This window comes from Callospermophilus lateralis, unplaced genomic scaffold (genome assembly GCF_048772815.1).
Source record: "Callospermophilus lateralis isolate mCalLat2 unplaced genomic scaffold, mCalLat2.hap1 Scaffold_167, whole genome shotgun sequence".
NCBI classification, from domain to species: domain Eukaryota; kingdom Metazoa; phylum Chordata; class Mammalia; order Rodentia; family Sciuridae; genus Callospermophilus; species Callospermophilus lateralis.
In genome coordinates this window covers 264,351-281,945 of record NW_027512751.1, presented here as the reverse complement: position 1 = coordinate 281,945, position 17,595 = coordinate 264,351, and the positions used below count along the sequence as shown (strand labels likewise).

The following is a 17,595-nucleotide window of genomic DNA, read 5'->3' as shown; positions in this document are numbered from 1 at the left end:
ATAAATGTTTCTGGTTAAAAAACATCATAAATTCTTAAATTCAGCAATAAAATCCAACTTAAGATGATAAAAATGGAATCCATTTCCCACTCCTTCCAAGTTTTCTTCTGATTCTCTAATCTTAAAATGTAGTTGTCATCATTCACTAAGTATCTTGGGCCAATATATCTCCACAGCCTGTTAGCACTACCTGCTACCACCAATATTTAAAATATTAGCTTCTCTAATCCAGAATATTAAATGACCTTTGAACTGGCTTATTTTCCATCATTTTTATAAATTAATAAAAAAAAGTTAAGCTCCTAAAGAATGTGATTTTTGCTCAGATCCAAGATGGTAGACCAGAGGGAGGCAGCATTCTGTGTCGCTCCATGACCGGGGTCTCAGCCTGTGGGAATACTGCTTTGCTGAGAGTGATAGAGGACCCCCCATAGCTGATCCTGAGCAGGAATCACAGCCTCTTTGCCCGCAAGGCCCCAGGCCTCAGCTTTAGAAAAGGACTTCCGACTCCTGACTACTTGCTCACGCAGGTCACAAGGTGCCTTAGTGGGACCACTGGCATCAGCACCAGCGCAGAATTCCCAGACGCCGCTCCCACGAAGTACAGCTGCTACCCATGAGCAGGAACTCCAGCCGCCACTCCCACGTGGACCCCCATCTACCAATGTGAGGCTCCCTCTGTCGCTTCCATCTTGTGACTCTGCAACTACTGTCTTAGTCCCCTATTTTCAGTAGCTGGCCTGCACCTGGGGACATCAGAAGCTCTGAAAAAAAGCTGAGAGCTGCAACATTGCATGCTACAGAGCTCATCTAAACCAATCACAACACATCTCCTGGCTACCGCACCCCACCCCTCCCAACACCCCATCACAGAAAGCAGCTGCCTCCATCTTGGGTCATCTTCATCACCATCTTCAGTTGGGGCAACTACCAGTTTGGAACACCAAATAACCACGAACCCATAGTTTTCTAATTCCTCCCAATCGCCAGCAGCTGCTAACTTGCAACAGTGCAATAAAAAACAGCCCTCTATGACAGCCACCAGAGTGCAACATACAAGAACCTCTGGAGAAAGGCTCCTGATTAGGAAGTAGAAAGGGGGCGGGGAGGGAGATACACTTTAGAGACTAATTTAGAGGGCAGGAACTGTGAGGTCTACAGGTGAGATAAGGAGATAAGACCCAGCACCCACATGATAGGAGCAGATAGATGCCAAAGGAGATCCTTGAGGTGCAGTCTCCCAACTGGAGTGCCAAACCCCACTTCCAGGTGCCCTGCACACAAGACCAACCCTCACACCCTGGTAACCCCCACCATCATGAGAGCAGAGATATCAACTAAAAACAGACAACCCCACCTACTGGATGAGAAGGGAAGCAGGAAAGATTCTCATCTCCAACCAAAACAATCCTTATTTCTTCCTTTGAGATTTTTTTTCTTTCTTCTCCCTCTTTATTCTCCTGCCCTCACATCCCCAACATATGTGAAAGCAAGTACTTTGCATGAATTAGGATATTGAGGACTGGTATGACTGAATAGTATATTACTGTTGTGTTGTATATTCTTTTTTTTCTTTCTCTCCAATTTTTATTATTTTAACATTTTTAAATTTTTCTTAATATACATGTGTTTGTTTTATGTATTCTATGTCTTTCCTCTTACTTGTCTACCCCGAATTACTTCCTCTCTATTCTCCTGCTACTAACATTCTTCTTTAGATTTCTCTTTCACACATCCTAAGATTAACTCTATATCCTCATCTCATACCTCCTCAACATATCTTCCTACACCCCAGGTTCTTTGCCCACCATCAGAAACTATAAACCCTTTTACAAACCTACTGATTATATTGTAGATAATACTTGAATTTACCATTTCTGTACACTGTGACCAACCTGTAAATATCTTAATAACAAATATTTGTTTTTAGGTGGTATTTTGTTTATATTTGTTAACATTGTCCTTTCCCTCAGGAGAGGTATTGGAACCCTACAGGGGCACTATAAGCCTATGGGATAAAAATGGTAACGCCTTGGATTCACAGAGCTAAAAAGGAAGACACAAAAGCAACATGAAAAGACAAGGGAAGAAGGTGCCACAAACAAATGAAGATACCACATTATTAGAATCCATGGCCAGCACAGCAGATGAAATGACAGAGAAGGAGTTCAGGATGTATATAGTTAAAATGTTTTGTGAATTAAAGGATGATATAAGAGAGCAAATACAGGCAGCAAAAAAAAATCATCTTGACAAAGAGCTACATAAGCAAATACAGGAAGCAAAAGATTACTTCAATAGGGAGATAGAAGTTCTAAAGAAAAACCAAACAAAAATCCTTGAAATGAGAGGATAAGGATGTGGTTCAAGTGGCAGCGTGCTCACCTGGCATATGTGGGGTGCTGGGTTTGATCCTCAGCACCACATAAAAATAAAATAAAGATGTTGTGTCCACCGAAAACTAAAAAATAAATATTAAAAATTCATTCTCTCTGTCTCTCAAAAAAAAAATCCTTGAAATGAAAGAAACAAATTAAATGTTCAATTGAAAGCATCACCAACAGATTAGACCACTTGGAAGACAGGACCTCGGACAATGAAGAAAAAGTATATAATCTTGAAAAGAATGTAGATCACAAAGTTGAAAAGGGTAATAAACCATGAGCAGAACATTCAAGAAATATGGGATAGCATAAAAAGACCAAATTTAAGGCTTATTGGGATAGAGGAAGGCACAGTTCCAAAACAAAGGAATGAACGATCTATTCAATGAAATAATGCAGAAAAATTTTCAAACATAAAGAACGAATTGGAAAACCAAATTCAAGAGGTTTACAGGACATCAAATGTACAAAATCACAACAGATTCACACCAAGGTACATTATAATAAAAATGCCTAACATACAGAATAAGGAGAGAAAATTAAAAGCCACGAGAGAAAGGAATCAGATTACATATAGGGAGAACCAAGTAGGTTATGTGCAGATTTTTCAACCCAGACCCTGAAAGCTAGAAGATCCTATAACAACATATATCAAGCTTTGAAAAGAAAAATGGATGCCAACTAAGAATTTTGTATCCAGCAAAACTAAGCTTTAGATTTGATGATGAAATAAAAATCGTCCATGATACACAAAAGTTAAAAGAATTACAGCTAGAAAACCTCTACTACAGAACATCCTTGGCAAACTATTTTATGAAGAGAAAATGAAAAACAACAATAAAAATCAGCAAAGGTAGATATTACACTAAAGGAAAAGCTAATCAAAGGAAAACCAAGTCAAGTTAAATAACAAAAATAAACAAAAGTAGCTGGGAATACAAATCATATCTCAATAATAACCCTGATGTTAATGGCCTGAATTCACTAATCAAAAGACATAGGCTAGCTGATTCGATTAAAAAAAAAAAAAAAAAAAAAAAAAAAAAGACCGAACAATACAATATTCTGTTTCCAAGAGTCTCATTTCATAGGAAAAGACATACACAGACTGAAGGTGAAAGGTTGGGAAAAATCATACCACTCACATGGACTGCAGAAGCAAGCAGGGGTTTCCATCCTCATATCAAATAAAGTAGACTTTAGCTAAAGTTAATCAAAAGGGACAAAGAAGAACATTTCACACTGCTCAAGGGAACCATATACCAACCAGACATAACAATTTTAAATATATATGCCCCAAATAATGGAGCATTTATGTTCATCAAACAAACTCTTCTCAAGTTCAAGAGTCAAACTGACCACAACATAATAATTTTGGTGACTTTAACACACCTCTTACACCACTGGATAGGTCTTCCAAACAAAAGCTGAACAAAGAAAATATAGGACTCAATAATATACTCAATAACTTAGACTTAATTGACATATATAGAATATCTCATCCTTCAATGAGAGAATATACTTTCTTCTCTAAACACACATGGATCCTTCTCTAAAACAGACCATATATTATGCCACAAAGTAACTCTTAACAAATACAAAAAAGTAGAGATACTACCCTGTATTCTATCAGATCATACTGGAATGAAATTAGAAATCAATGATAAAATAAGAAATACAAACTATTCCAATAACTGGAGACTAAATAATATGCTAGTAAATGAACAATGGGTTGCAAAAGACATCAAGGAGGATATTAAAAAATTCTTAGAGGTAAATGAGAACACAGATACAACATATCAAAATCTCTGGAACACTATGAAAGCAGTTCTAAGAAAAGTTCATTGCATGGAGTTCATTCCTTAAAAGAAGAAAAAGTCAACAAATAAATGACTTAACATTACATCTCAAAGCCTTAGAAAAAGAACAACAAATCAACACCAAAAGCAGTAGAAGACATATTTAAGGAAATATTTAAAATCACAGCCAAAATCAATGAAATTGAAACAAAAGAAACAATTGAAAATATTAACAGAACAAAAACTTGGTTCTTCGAAAAAATAAATAAAATTAACAAACCCTCAGCCATGCTGACAAAAAGAAGGAGAGAGAAAATTCAAATTACTAATGAACGTGATGAAAAAGGAAATATCACAACAGACACTACAGGAATACAGAAGATAATTAGATATTATTTTAAAAACTTGTACTCCAATATAATAGAGAATATCAAAGGCAATGACAAATTTCTAGAGGCATATGAGTTGCCCAAGTTGAATATCACGATGATATACTCAATTTAAACAGATTAATAGAAGATGCCATCAGAAGCCTACCAACCAAAAAAAGCCCAGGACCAGATGAATACACAATTGAGTTCTAAAGAACTAATATCAATACTCTATAAATTATTCTGAAATAATTTATAAGAAATAGAAAAAGAGGGAGCGCTTCCAAATTCATTCTGTGAGGCCAATGTCACCCTCATTCCAAAACCAGGCAAAGACACATCAAAAAAATAAAACTTCAGACCAATATCTCTAATGAACATAGATGCAAAAATTCTCAATAAGATTCTGGCAAATTGAATACAAAAACATATCAAAAAGATAATGTACCAAGATCAAGTGGGTTTCATACCAGGGATGCAAGGCTGACTCAATATATGGAAATCAATAAATGTAATTCATTACATCAATAGACTTAAAGAATCATATGATCATCTCAATAGATGCAAAATAAGCATTTGACAAAATACAGTACCTATACATGTTCAAAACACTAGAAAAATAGGGATAACAGGAATATATCTCAACATCATAAAAGCTATCTATGATAAGCCTAAGCCCCAGGACAACATCATTTGAAATGGAGAAACAGTAAAGGCATTTCCTCTAAAAACTGGAACAAGACAGGGATGCCCTCTTTCACCACTTCTATTTAACATAGTTCTTGAAACACTGGTCAGAGGAATTAGATGAAAGAAATTAAAGGGATACAGATAGGAAAAGAAGAACTCAAATTAGCACTATTTGCCTATGATTCTTCTATACCTAGAAGATCCAAAAAAACTCCACCAGAAAACTAGTAAAATGAATTCAGCAAAGTACCAGGATACAAAATCAATTCCCATAAATCAAATTCATTTCTGTATATCAGTGACAAATCCTCTGAAAGAGAAATGAGAAAAACTATCCTGTTTACAATAGCTTCAAAAAAAGAATAAAATACTTGAGAATCAAAATTTAACAAAGGAGGTGTAAGACCTCTACAATGAAAACTATAGAACGCTAAAGAAAGAAATTAAAGAAGACCTTAGAAGACAGAATGATCTACCTTGTTCTTGGATAGGCAAAATTAATATTGTCAAAATGATCATACTACCAAAAGCACTATACAGATTTAATGCAATTCTAATCATAATCCCAATGATACTCCTCATAGAAATAGAAAAAGAAGTCATGAAATTCAACTGGAAAAATAATAGCAAAAGCAATCCTTAGAAAGAAGAGTGAAGCAGGTGGCATCACTATACCAGAACTTAAACCTAAACTATACTACAGAGCAATAGTAACAAAAGCAGCATGGTATTGGCACCAAAGCAATGGTACAGAATAGAGAACACAGAATCATATGATTACACTTATATTAGACAAAGGTGCCAAAAATATACATTGGAGAAAAGATAGCTTCTTCAACAAATGTTGCTGGGAAAACTGGAAATCTATATGCACCAAATGAAATTAAACCCCTATCTCTCACCATGCACAAAACTTAACTCAAAATGGATCAAGGACCTAGGAATTAAACCAGAGACTCTGCATCTAATAGAAGAAATCCTACACGTTTCTCTGGTGAATGTGAAATATGGTCTGTTTGAACACTGCAACAATGGGAAAATCACCATTTTGCATGATTACACAATGGTTTGATAACTAAAATCATTTTAGTTATCTGAAATGGATTCCTATAATTTCTATGAAGAATAGACAAAAGTTAATTTCTTTCTCTTTCAGAAAAAAATCTTTCAAATGTTTCTTAGTGTCATGCTTCTACCTTATCCCACACCCAAGTCTTCTCTTTAAGAATAAACACTGCAGTGTTTTAAAATTTCATCTGAATTGTCTCTCACAGTCCCTGTACTATGCAGTGTTCTGACCTACTCCTTAAACTAAGGTACTAACAGTGAAGTCAATACATCCAAAATGTTCAGGCCACAAAGGACTGCTTACATTGGCTGATAAAATGATAGAATGGAAGGTAAAAAGAAAAAGCAAGTTTCAGTACTTTTAGTACAGAAAATGTATTCATGTCAACCTATGTAAGGAAAAATTACCTACACAATCTTAAAAACTTAAGTCAATAAATTAGTGAAATAGAACGTAATAAGTAAAGTATATTTAATTAAAGAATGACAAATCCTGTCAAATTTTGGTCTGCTAAAACAAGAGTATTATTAAATTTAAACATTAACTTAATGTTTACCTTCAGAAATACTTGTTTTTACAGTGAAGTCATCCGGAGTTAATATAAAATTTAGCCACCAAGTGAATCCTTGGTTCCTGTTTTTCCTTCCAGCGCTCATCATAAAACATGTTTTTTGCAGCAAATTGCATTGGGTGTCTAGGAATATCTAAGAATACAACTAGATTATTACATATAAAAATTTCTAGTAAATTACTGTACAATATATAGAAAAATAACTTTTTTTTTTAAACTAGTAAAACCATAATAAAAAAACTGAACAATATTTGCTTTTCACTACTTGCTACAAAGACTTGAAAACATTTTGGGTATGAAATGTGATCAAGCAAAATGATAGGGAATAAAACAAAATTCCCTGATTATTTAAAAATCCTAACCTACCATAAAGCAATTTCAGTAAAATCTGATAGAATACCTTAATTATAATTTGCATACACACTTTAAAAATTCTTCAAGGCCTTTATTCAAATTTTTTAAAAAACTCATTTCCATTTGAAATGAAATTGATGCTTCATTCCATGTCACTTTTTCAGATTAAATATAATAAACTATATTTTCAGTTTAAATATAATAAGCACTTACCTGCTTTTAATGGTTTTATGAAGGTCAAATTAGACTGTGCCACAGCAACAATGGGTTTTTATCCTTTTGTTTGTTTTAGAAATAGGTGTTTTGAATGCCATTGAATCTAAAATACATTAGAAAACAAAATTAATAGCATTAAAAAATAAAATTCCCAAAGTTGGTAGCTCATTTAAAATTAAAAGTATGGGTTCTTTATAATCATATTCATTTAGCAAATACTTAATAATTACTATGCTTCAGATACTAATATTATGAACTTAGTAGTCAATGAAACCAACATCTAGAATGTTTTTCAGACCAAAACAATACATTCAATTTTTGTCTACAGAAGTTACTGTCCAGATTTAACCACAATTGACTGTGTGCATATATTCCAGACTGTGTTAGGTACAGGGAAAATACAGAATAGAAAGATAATTGTCACAGCCTATAGGCAGTTAAGTCTAATACAGAAAAAGTTTAAAAGGGGCATAAAAGACCTTCTGGATGAAAATATACATGTGCTAACTCCTAAAATGAATATTAAGCACAAGGGATATGGCTTGCTGACAAAACTATAACAAGGATACAACAAAGAATAAACACATATAAGAAATTACATAAAAGAAGTTGGAAGAGGAAGGGAGGAGTTCAACAATATTAATAATAGTGGCAGCTAATAATTGAATATACTATGCCAAGAGCTATTAAGTATTAATCTTTCACTCATATAATTATCACAATAAATCTATGAAAACAGTACTATAGTTATCCAAAATTTACATAATTAGGATTCTAGGGCTTAGAGGTCACATAAGTTAGGAAGCAGCAGGGGTTTGAACCTGGGTAGTCAAGTTCTAGAGCCTGCACTATTAACAAGTTTGAAGTACCCTCTATTTCAGTGACAGATTTTATTTCAAGAAATAACACCTTCATCTTTATTTTTGAAAATAGTATAAACAAGAAAATGAATGGGGTTATGACTAAAGATAAAAAACTACAAGGTAGTTATTAGCCAAGTTAGATATGATAAAACAATTTTTAACAAAGGTAGGAAACAGAGCAGAGTTGTTTTAATAGTCGAAACAATAAGTCTTAATACCAACTCACTAGAAAAGTGGTGAAGAATGAGAACAGACTGATTCCCAAGTATATAGCTTACATGATTAATAAATAGCAAGTAATTATAAAGGAAAAGGCAATAAAATTCATAGTAGCAAATACCTATAGGAGTAGCAGTTCACTCTCTCAAAAGCAGGTTTCATACCAGCATATTCTGCTACTAAATGTAAGCATCTTTCCTAATTAGAGCAAACTATAGCCCATGTGTAAAATCCAGCACAATCTTCTTTTGTATGTTCTATACGCAAAGAATAGTTTTTACATTTGTAAATGAATGGGGGGAAATGAAGTGAATAATATTTGATGACATAAAAACTACATGAAATCCAAATTTCAGTGCCTATAAATAAAAAATTATTAGAACACAGGCACATTGTTAATGGCAGAGCTAAACAGTTGTGATAGAAATATGGCCTGAATAGCCAAAAATATTATCTGAACTATGAAAGAAAAAGGGGCTGGGGTTGTATTAGGCAAGTGAAAGAGCACTTGCCTAGCATGTGTGAAGCCCTGGGTTCGATCCTCAGCACCACATAAAAATAAATAAATAAGATAAAGGTATTTAAAAAGTTATTTTTAATAAAATCCCTAAAAAAAGGCTGCTTACTCTTGTTTTAGAGAAATCTCAAATCTATACCTATTATGAAGATAAGGAACATGATCAAGTTATAACATTTATTAAGTTATAATTTTCTTTTTATTTGAACATTTAAAACATAAAAGGGAGACTCACTTTGCAACCTTCAACAAGCTAGTCCCTCTGCATTGAAATCATTTTATTCATTAGGAAGCCTGCATTAGTACCTTATCACATTATTTGCCATTCATACAACATCTCTGCTTCTATGCTTCAATAATTCCCTGGGCAGAGCTTAATCATTAAAACTGGGAGTAGCTTGAGGATACAAATTATATTTTTTTCCTGGGAAAACAGAGCCTAAACAATGTATGAACACTTAATATGTGCTTTATTAAGGGGCCTCATTAGTGTTGAAGAAATATATCTGGAGAATTGTTTGTCAGAAGAGAAAGAAGCTAGAGCAGCTCTTAGTGAATTACTGGCTCTTCTATGGGCTCATATATCAGATACCAAATATGTACAGTTCTCTCTAAACCTAACAAAGAGGTTCAACCACGTGGTGGCCTCAAAAACAGGTATGGGTTTGAGTGTCAAAAATTCAGTGGTCTTTGTTCATTCATTCATTCACGAATTCATTCTGTTCATCATTTGTTGTATACCTTGCAGGAGACCAAAATGGATATGTTTCTTAGAATCAAATAATTTGTTATCGGATCAGAACATATCTATAAAAAACAGTAAAGCAAGAAATAGAAATAACAGGTAGGTTCAAGATGTCACATAAGCTGTAATTAGTTTCTAAGGGAATATAATTAGAGGGAAATTCATTAGAGAACAGTATTAACAAAAGTTGGTTATAGTACTTGAAATAAAGGATTGAATTAATGAGAGAAAAACAGATATGAATGTTAGTAAGAGTATACACAGACAGAATGGTGAATAAAGATATCTGGCTAAATAAACAGAGATCCTATAACTGATGACCTAAAATGACAGAATAATAATTTTGTAAATCATCTGATAATAGTAAAGCACCATTGGAGTTTCCTGAGCAAGGAAGAAAAACACCACATAGTGGAAAATCAGAAGAGTTGTTTTAATAATTATACATTGGCACAGAACTTTGAAGTCAGTGAATCCCATTGTGCCATCACTATAATCCTTGGTCGTTACCCCAAATAAAAACTTTTATTTATCTTTTCTTCCATTTAAACCCCAACAGTTTAACAAGAATGGTGAAAAAAAAACCATTTATGTTGTAGCTAGGAAAACCTAAGTTTAAACTGTGACTCTAAATATTTGGTAGCGTTTGAGAACCTGGGTCAAGTCACTGTTTTGAACATGATACGATGATGAGTGAACTAAATAAAAAGGTCATTCTAGTTAGAGAAAACAACAAACTGCAAATACCCTGAGGACACAGCATATTTGAAGTTTCAAGGACTACAAGGAAGCCAAAGTGGTAAAAAACAGTGAGCAAGGGAAAGAGAAAAGTAAGAGGCTGGAAAGTCAAAATGTCATAATATTGATGTTATAGGGACCTGTAAATCATTGTAGGAATTTGGGCTTTCATTGCAACAGGAAGTCATTAGATGTTATGAAACTGAACAGTCCAAGCCCTAATATTTTAAAAGTAGTATGTGGGTACGCAGACTATGGAAAAGTCAAGGGTGAAAGCAAGGAGATCTGTTTGCACATCCTGCAATGACAAAGACTGGCCCAAACGGTGCCATTCAATGGTGAGTGAGAAGTGATCAGATTATGATTATATTTGAAGGAAAGAGAAAATTTGTTGGTGGACTGAGTTTAGAATCAGATCTGCATTTGAGTTTAAAAAGAAAGGATGAGAGAGAAACACAAATAAGGACAATTCCACAGCTTTGGGCCACACTATTGAGAAATAACAGATGAGATCATTAAGAGAATGAGTAAAATATAAAAATGTTTAATAACTAGCCCTCTGTAATCCAAAGTGTAAGGGAAATAAGAAACTTCCCACAAAGAAAACTGAAAGGGAGCAGTCAATGAAGAAGGAAGAAAACCAGGAGAATGAGAATGGCAAGATAAAATGTTCCAAGAAGACAGAGGTTCAAGGCTCCAAACTGTTTACAAATAGCTCAAGATGAAGACTGAGAATAGCCAGGCATGGTGATGCATGCCTGTAATCCCAGCACTTTGGGAGGCTAAGGAAGGAGGATCATGAGTCCAAAGCCAGCCTCATCAACTAAAGGAGACCCTAAGCAACTTGGCTAGACCCTCCAAATAAAATACAGGAAAGGGATGAGGCTCAGTGGTTAAATGTACCAGGGTTCAATCCCCAATACAAAAAAAAAAGATTGAGAAATAATCACTGGATTTACAGTGTGGAACTCACTGACCATTTATCCCTTCAGCCTATGCTCTATGCTTATGTTGCTTACATTTTCTTTTAAGCAAAACTCCTTAATAGAGTCAATGTTCCCTTTGTGATCATTCACGGAGTTATATACTGATTTGTATAATTTTTGCATATAGATTATACTTAATTAAAAGTTATTTTCTGAAGTAAAACATCATTTTGAAAGGAGCTTTATTAGTTATTTCCAATTCATCACCTAAAATTGTTGAATCCACTTCAATCAGTTTTTGCTATTTTATTGAAACTTTTCTTGTTAAGGTCAATTATAATGGGTTTATTGGATGTAATCCTTAATAAATAGAGAAGCATCTATATTTCTACTCCCTCAGTGAAATAGGAAACGGGTCATCAGCTTGGATGAGGATCACAAAACTGACATTACCTGGGGTAGAACCCCAGCTTTATCACTGACTGACTGTAAAATGGGAAAATTACTCAAGTCTCAATGTACCTATTTGTAAAATTGTGCTATGGGTAAAAATAACATTTACTGCACATGAATGTCATAAATATTAAAAGAGGTAATAGTAAGGCACTCACAACTAGGTCTGACACATAAAAGAACTCAGTCAGCAACTATTATCAATCATGAGACAGGAGGAAAGAGAAGTTTCAGGATAAAAGGGTGAGGTACCCTATAGCAAAGCTAATAAGCCAGGAAAATACAGCCATAAAAAGAGTTCAGGGATTACTTGGGGTTTGTAGTAATAAAGAACAACCAAGCAAGGTTCAGGCATAGAGTAGGCAAAGTTAGACTGAAATACAGTTGGAATTTGCTGCATGGACAATGAAGGGAAGGAAGCCAGGGGAAGTGCTTGTGTTGAACCATGGAATTCAAGCTGGATTAGGAAAGATAGATAGGTCAGAGATGAGGGCCATGGAAACAGTGGTGGATTAAAGAACTGTATGTGTACAGTGGGGTATAAACAATGTTGAAGTTGGGTTCTAGAGGAAATGTGGAACTTATAGAGATAGTAACTGGATATTAAGATGCTTTTAGGAAAGCATGACCTAAGGAGGTTGGAACTAAATTCCCAGAGTAGTAGAAAGATATTCGAAAATGATTTTGAAATCATAATAGTAGTAGTTTTAGAGAAAGTATAATAAGCAAGATTCAAAATTTTGAGAGTGAATCATTCTCTGCATCAAGAGAGGACAGGGGTGAGAAAGTCTGAAAAATGAGCTTTAAACTATTTTGTTTTTTTCTTTTTGCTTGTTTTTAAGGGAGAGAGGGGATATTAGTTTGGAAATAGATAAAAAATAAAAAGTAGATATTAGAAGATTCCAGCAGGAGCTCCAAAATCATAAAAGTAGGAGAGAATGCAGACAGAACTTGAGAGGGTTATAATGAAAGCACTGTTGTCAAGAGAAGGTCAGGCTGCAACAGGGTAACAAGGTAGGAGAATGTTTGCAAAGAAGTGCTAATGAAGAACAGTGAGTCCAAAGGATATAGAAGGATTTACAGAATAGGAGAAAGAAAACAGTTCCAATTGAGGGATGTTCAAATGAGAGATGTGTATATTTCTTAGGAGGCCTAGAATTCTTTCAAATTATCTGGTAAAATACATAGTGTGGGTTACTTTCCTGCGTGGATCTTGATTGTCAGAAGAGGTATTTTGGGTTAAAAGTGTGATGGGATTAATCCTGTCTGCTTCTGAGGCAGTGTGATAAAGCTGTGAATACTAGAAAAGGAAAAATATTCTTCTCTAAGAAATGGAGAACTCTAGGGACCTATCTTCATTTCCAATTAGTGGATGGACAGAGGCAAAGACAGAGTAAGCTTATCAGGATTACAGGACATGAAAAGGTCTTTCCTACAATCTTTCTGATGGTAGTATTCGGGCCAGGAACTTCACTGGGCCTTCTAGTTAGGGTGTGGACTAAGGCAAGACATGTCAAATACTTTCTTAGGGTGTAAAACTTAAGGAGGTACCAAAAATATCAAATTGAGATAAATATTTGGATATAATATTTTTTAAAAAACAGAATTATTGCAGAAAATTCATGAGTAAAATATCAAAAGTTTGGGCTGGGGTTGTGAATCAGTGGGAGAGTGCTTGCCTCACACATGTGAGGCATTGGGTTCGATTCTCAAGACCACATAAAAATAAATAAAAAATAAATAAAAGTATTGTGTCCATCTACAACTAAAAAATAAATAAATAAAATTTTAAAAAATATCCAAAGTTTAACAGACAAGATTGCAACAATTTCAGAAATTAGTCCCACACTATTTGTTCTGTCTTCCACTGAGCAATTTGACAAATGAAAAGTACAAGTTAATATAAGCTTATCAAAAGCAGATTCACTAAACCAAAACAGAAAATACACTAGAGATTTTATAAATAATACTCACCAGTTTTCTTCTTAAGGCTTAATTTCTCTCTGTTGCTAGTACGTTTTGAGATTGGTGTTGTCATCTTTATTTTTTTAACAGTTGATGTTTTCAATTCCAAGGGAGAAAAGTGGATTCTTTTGATTTTGGGTATATCCATATGTTCTATAATAGCAACCTTCACATTTGTATCTTCCATGTTTCCATCACTTTTTCTTTTACAAGCAACTAAAGCTGTCATTGAATTACTTACTTCACTTTTATAACACTCAGGTTTACTTAATACTGAATCGATAATTGGAAGATGAGAATGTAAAGCTTCTGTTTCTTTGGGGTGATCTATTACTTTTTCACATTCACCTACTGTACTGTTGAGGCATCTTTTTGCTTTTGGCTTATTAATCTGTTTGATTTTCTCTGGCAATGGTGGTCTTCCTTTTAATAACTGTGTTAGAAAGTATGGGGCATCTCTTATGTTGCTTATTATGGCTATAACGAGAAACATCCTGAACTGCAGAAAATTTAGGGTGAATTTGTTTTCTAAAATTGTAGTAACCTTGACTTCACTTCTATAGGATTTAGTTCTTCAAAATTAGGCTTGGGTGTTTTTGAACCCTGATATTCATGACTACATGGCAAAACTTCTTTTTTTCTCCAGTGCTGAGGAGACCGGGCAATCTTTGAATTTTCATTTGATAATGATAATATTTTACATGTTTGCTGAGAGGTATATATATGTGCCATGTTATCTTTTACAAATTGATTTGGGGATAAAATAGGATTAACTGAATCTGACTCTAGATCCTGATTTGCTCCATAATTATCATTTACGAAAGAATCTGGACTTAAAATTGTTCTGTAAATTTCATGTATACTTTTGGATTCCAAATTCACAGACTCTGAATTATCTTTTTTAAGTGTATCTGATGAAATAAATGTCATTAACCCTACTTCATTATTAGCTGTATGACTATTACTTACAAAAGAATCTGGACTTAGAAAATTTGCTTGACTTTGCATAAAGTTTAAAGTTGAAGAACAGTTTGGGGTCAGAATAAGTTTACTATTCTCCTCACTTTGAAAGGAAGTTTTAGTTATGACTTCCTCATTAAAATTAAAATCTTTTGAAATGGTGGCATCTTCTACTTTTAACTGTTCCTCATTTTCACATGTAAGAAGAGATGAGTAGGTAGTAGACCGACGTACAGAAAGTGGCAAGCAAATTTCACCATGACATTCTTGGAAAGCAGGGCTAATAGGTGATATAGGTATTTTGTGTTCTTCAAGGGTTAAAGAACGATTTTCTGTTGGAGAACAGGCTTCATTAATACCCAAATTTTCACATGCCTGTAGTGGGCTACTAATTCTGTCAACTTTTTGAGAAACACAAAATGTTTTGTTAATGTTTTGATCATTTGAAATCTTTTTGTTATAACTTGAAGAGGCTGAATTTTTCTTTTTATTAATGGTATTCCAAAGACTCCTCTGTAAAAACAAACAAAATATACTGATGAAATTAAAAACCATTGAATATTATTTTAATAAGCAATTTATACATGTTACTTCAGGCTTGTCATCAAAATAATTTTTACACTTATGAAACATTTTCTTGAATTATAGAATGATTAAACTATTACCTTTTTCTTTTTCTGCTCTTCTGCATTTCCTAGCAATATGGCTTGATGTTTCAGAACATCATTTACAAGAAATGTCACAATCTCTCTTATTCGGCCTTCTTTCAATGGTGTCCAGTTAACAGAAATAACTAGTTTTTCTTTAGGCTACAGTCAAAAGAATACATTTAAAATGATTATGATAATATAATTAAAATAATCAAAGCATACCATACAACAACTATTATTCATGAACACTCTAAAATCCTAAAAGCATTTGGTAAGTCAAATATATTTTTCCCACCTGATCTGCTCATTTCATTATAATGAAAATAGTCACCAGCACTATCAGGGTTCATAACGACATAAAACTATAATAAAATCCAACTGGATGAGGGCTGGTGTCCTGGCTCAGTGGTAGACCTCTTGCCTTGCATGTGTGAAGCACAGGGTTCAATTCTCAACACTACATGTAAATCCATTGACAACTAAAAAAAAAAAGATCTAACTGGATGAAAGCAATAGAATAGTCTCCAGATCATTTTAATTGAGTGGTTTTAAAAAAAATTGAAATGTCTACTCCTTTATCATGTGCAGTACTTCTATTTCAAATATAATGGTCCTGTATTATAAAGATTTTGTGGAAAAAGAAACATAGAGATGATCAACTAAATTTCCTCTTTCTCACAAACTACTCTACAGTCCACATCATAAAATTGACCTTTGTTAAACAATCTGTATGTTTCAGGAACAATTACAGGTATCTCATACAACTGGTTAACTATGAAGTGACCAATGTCTAGAAACTTTGTCAAAGTCATATCGCTAATAATTAGAACCCAAGTAGTCTGGCTCCAGAGTTTAGACTTTAACATCTATCTACACCATACAGCCTGTCCAGTAGAATCTGCCAAACCCTGACATGACAAAACAACAATAACAAACAAACAAACCTTGGTTGTTTGTCAGAGGAAAAAAACAGTTTTTTGTTTGAAAAGTAAATCTATATAACATCATAAGCAGTTTGTTTTAGAAAATACAAATACAGAATCTTTACTGTGTAAAACAATTTACTCTGAAAACAAGAACTTTACTTCTACATTATAACAACAACAACAACAACAAAAAGTAAAAGTATCACTATACAGAACAGAAATCTAACTTTCCATAGGAAGAAAAGCAGTCATTTATAACAAGACCAGCCAGGTTCTGAAGTGCAGATAAGCAGTGACACAGAAGGCAATGAACCTCAGATTTGAATTACTACTGCCTTATGAAGTGGTTATTAGCCATCTAGACTCCCTCAGTTAATGATTTCATGCTTTCCAAGGATCTACTCAATTAAAAGGACACATCAGTCAAAATAAGAACCAAATTTTCTCTTTTGTGGATATGGGAATGGGACTAGTATTTTGGCCAAAGCAGGCTGTAAAAGCTATGTGGGAGGTTCTTGAAACAAATGTCATAAAATTAAATTGAATGCACTCTTTGTGCCAACTATTAGTTTAAAAACACCAAAAGTATTTAAAAATACCCGGAGCATATTTTTAAATGCCTTTTTTTTGCATAAAGTTTACTTAGAATGCTGTTAAAGATAAGTAGGCATGCCTTGATGCACTGTCACCGCCCAAGTAACTGAGTGCCCTAACATTATATATGTGCGTGGAAAAATGTGGGTCAAGGGCCACCACACTCTGCCTTTATTCTCTGAGGGTATTTTTGTCATTCCTTTCCCAAGCTTCATCCCTACGGAGGAAGGCGGCGGGAAGGACAGGGTAGAAAGCTCAGCCCAAGGCACGCCCCCCCCCACGACCTACCTGCAACACGAAACAACGCTGAGACATGCTGAAGCCCAGGTCCGCGGCCGGGAAGTGGGAGATCTCCACCTCAGCCACCTCCTCCTTAGGGTTGTGCAGGACCAGGGGCAGCGTCCGCGAGGCACCCAGGCGGACATCTCCGAAGCAGGGGAAAGGGGACCTGTAGAAGTGGCTGAGGGACAGCGTCGGCGGGGAAGCCGCCTCCTCCTGGGCCACTGGTTCCTGCCGCCCCGCCTGCGGCCAGCGTTCCATAGGCCTCAGCTCCCAGCAGGTTCGCCCCACTCGCCGGTTCGCCAT

The 17,595-nt window shown here is 34.7% G+C and overlaps 1 pseudogene; it reads right to left on the bottom strand.

Moving 5' to 3' along the window:
* The window catches only part of LOC143387380 (abnormal spindle-like microcephaly-associated protein), a 48,359-nt pseudogene extending 30,764 nt beyond the window's left edge, over positions 1-17,595 (bottom strand).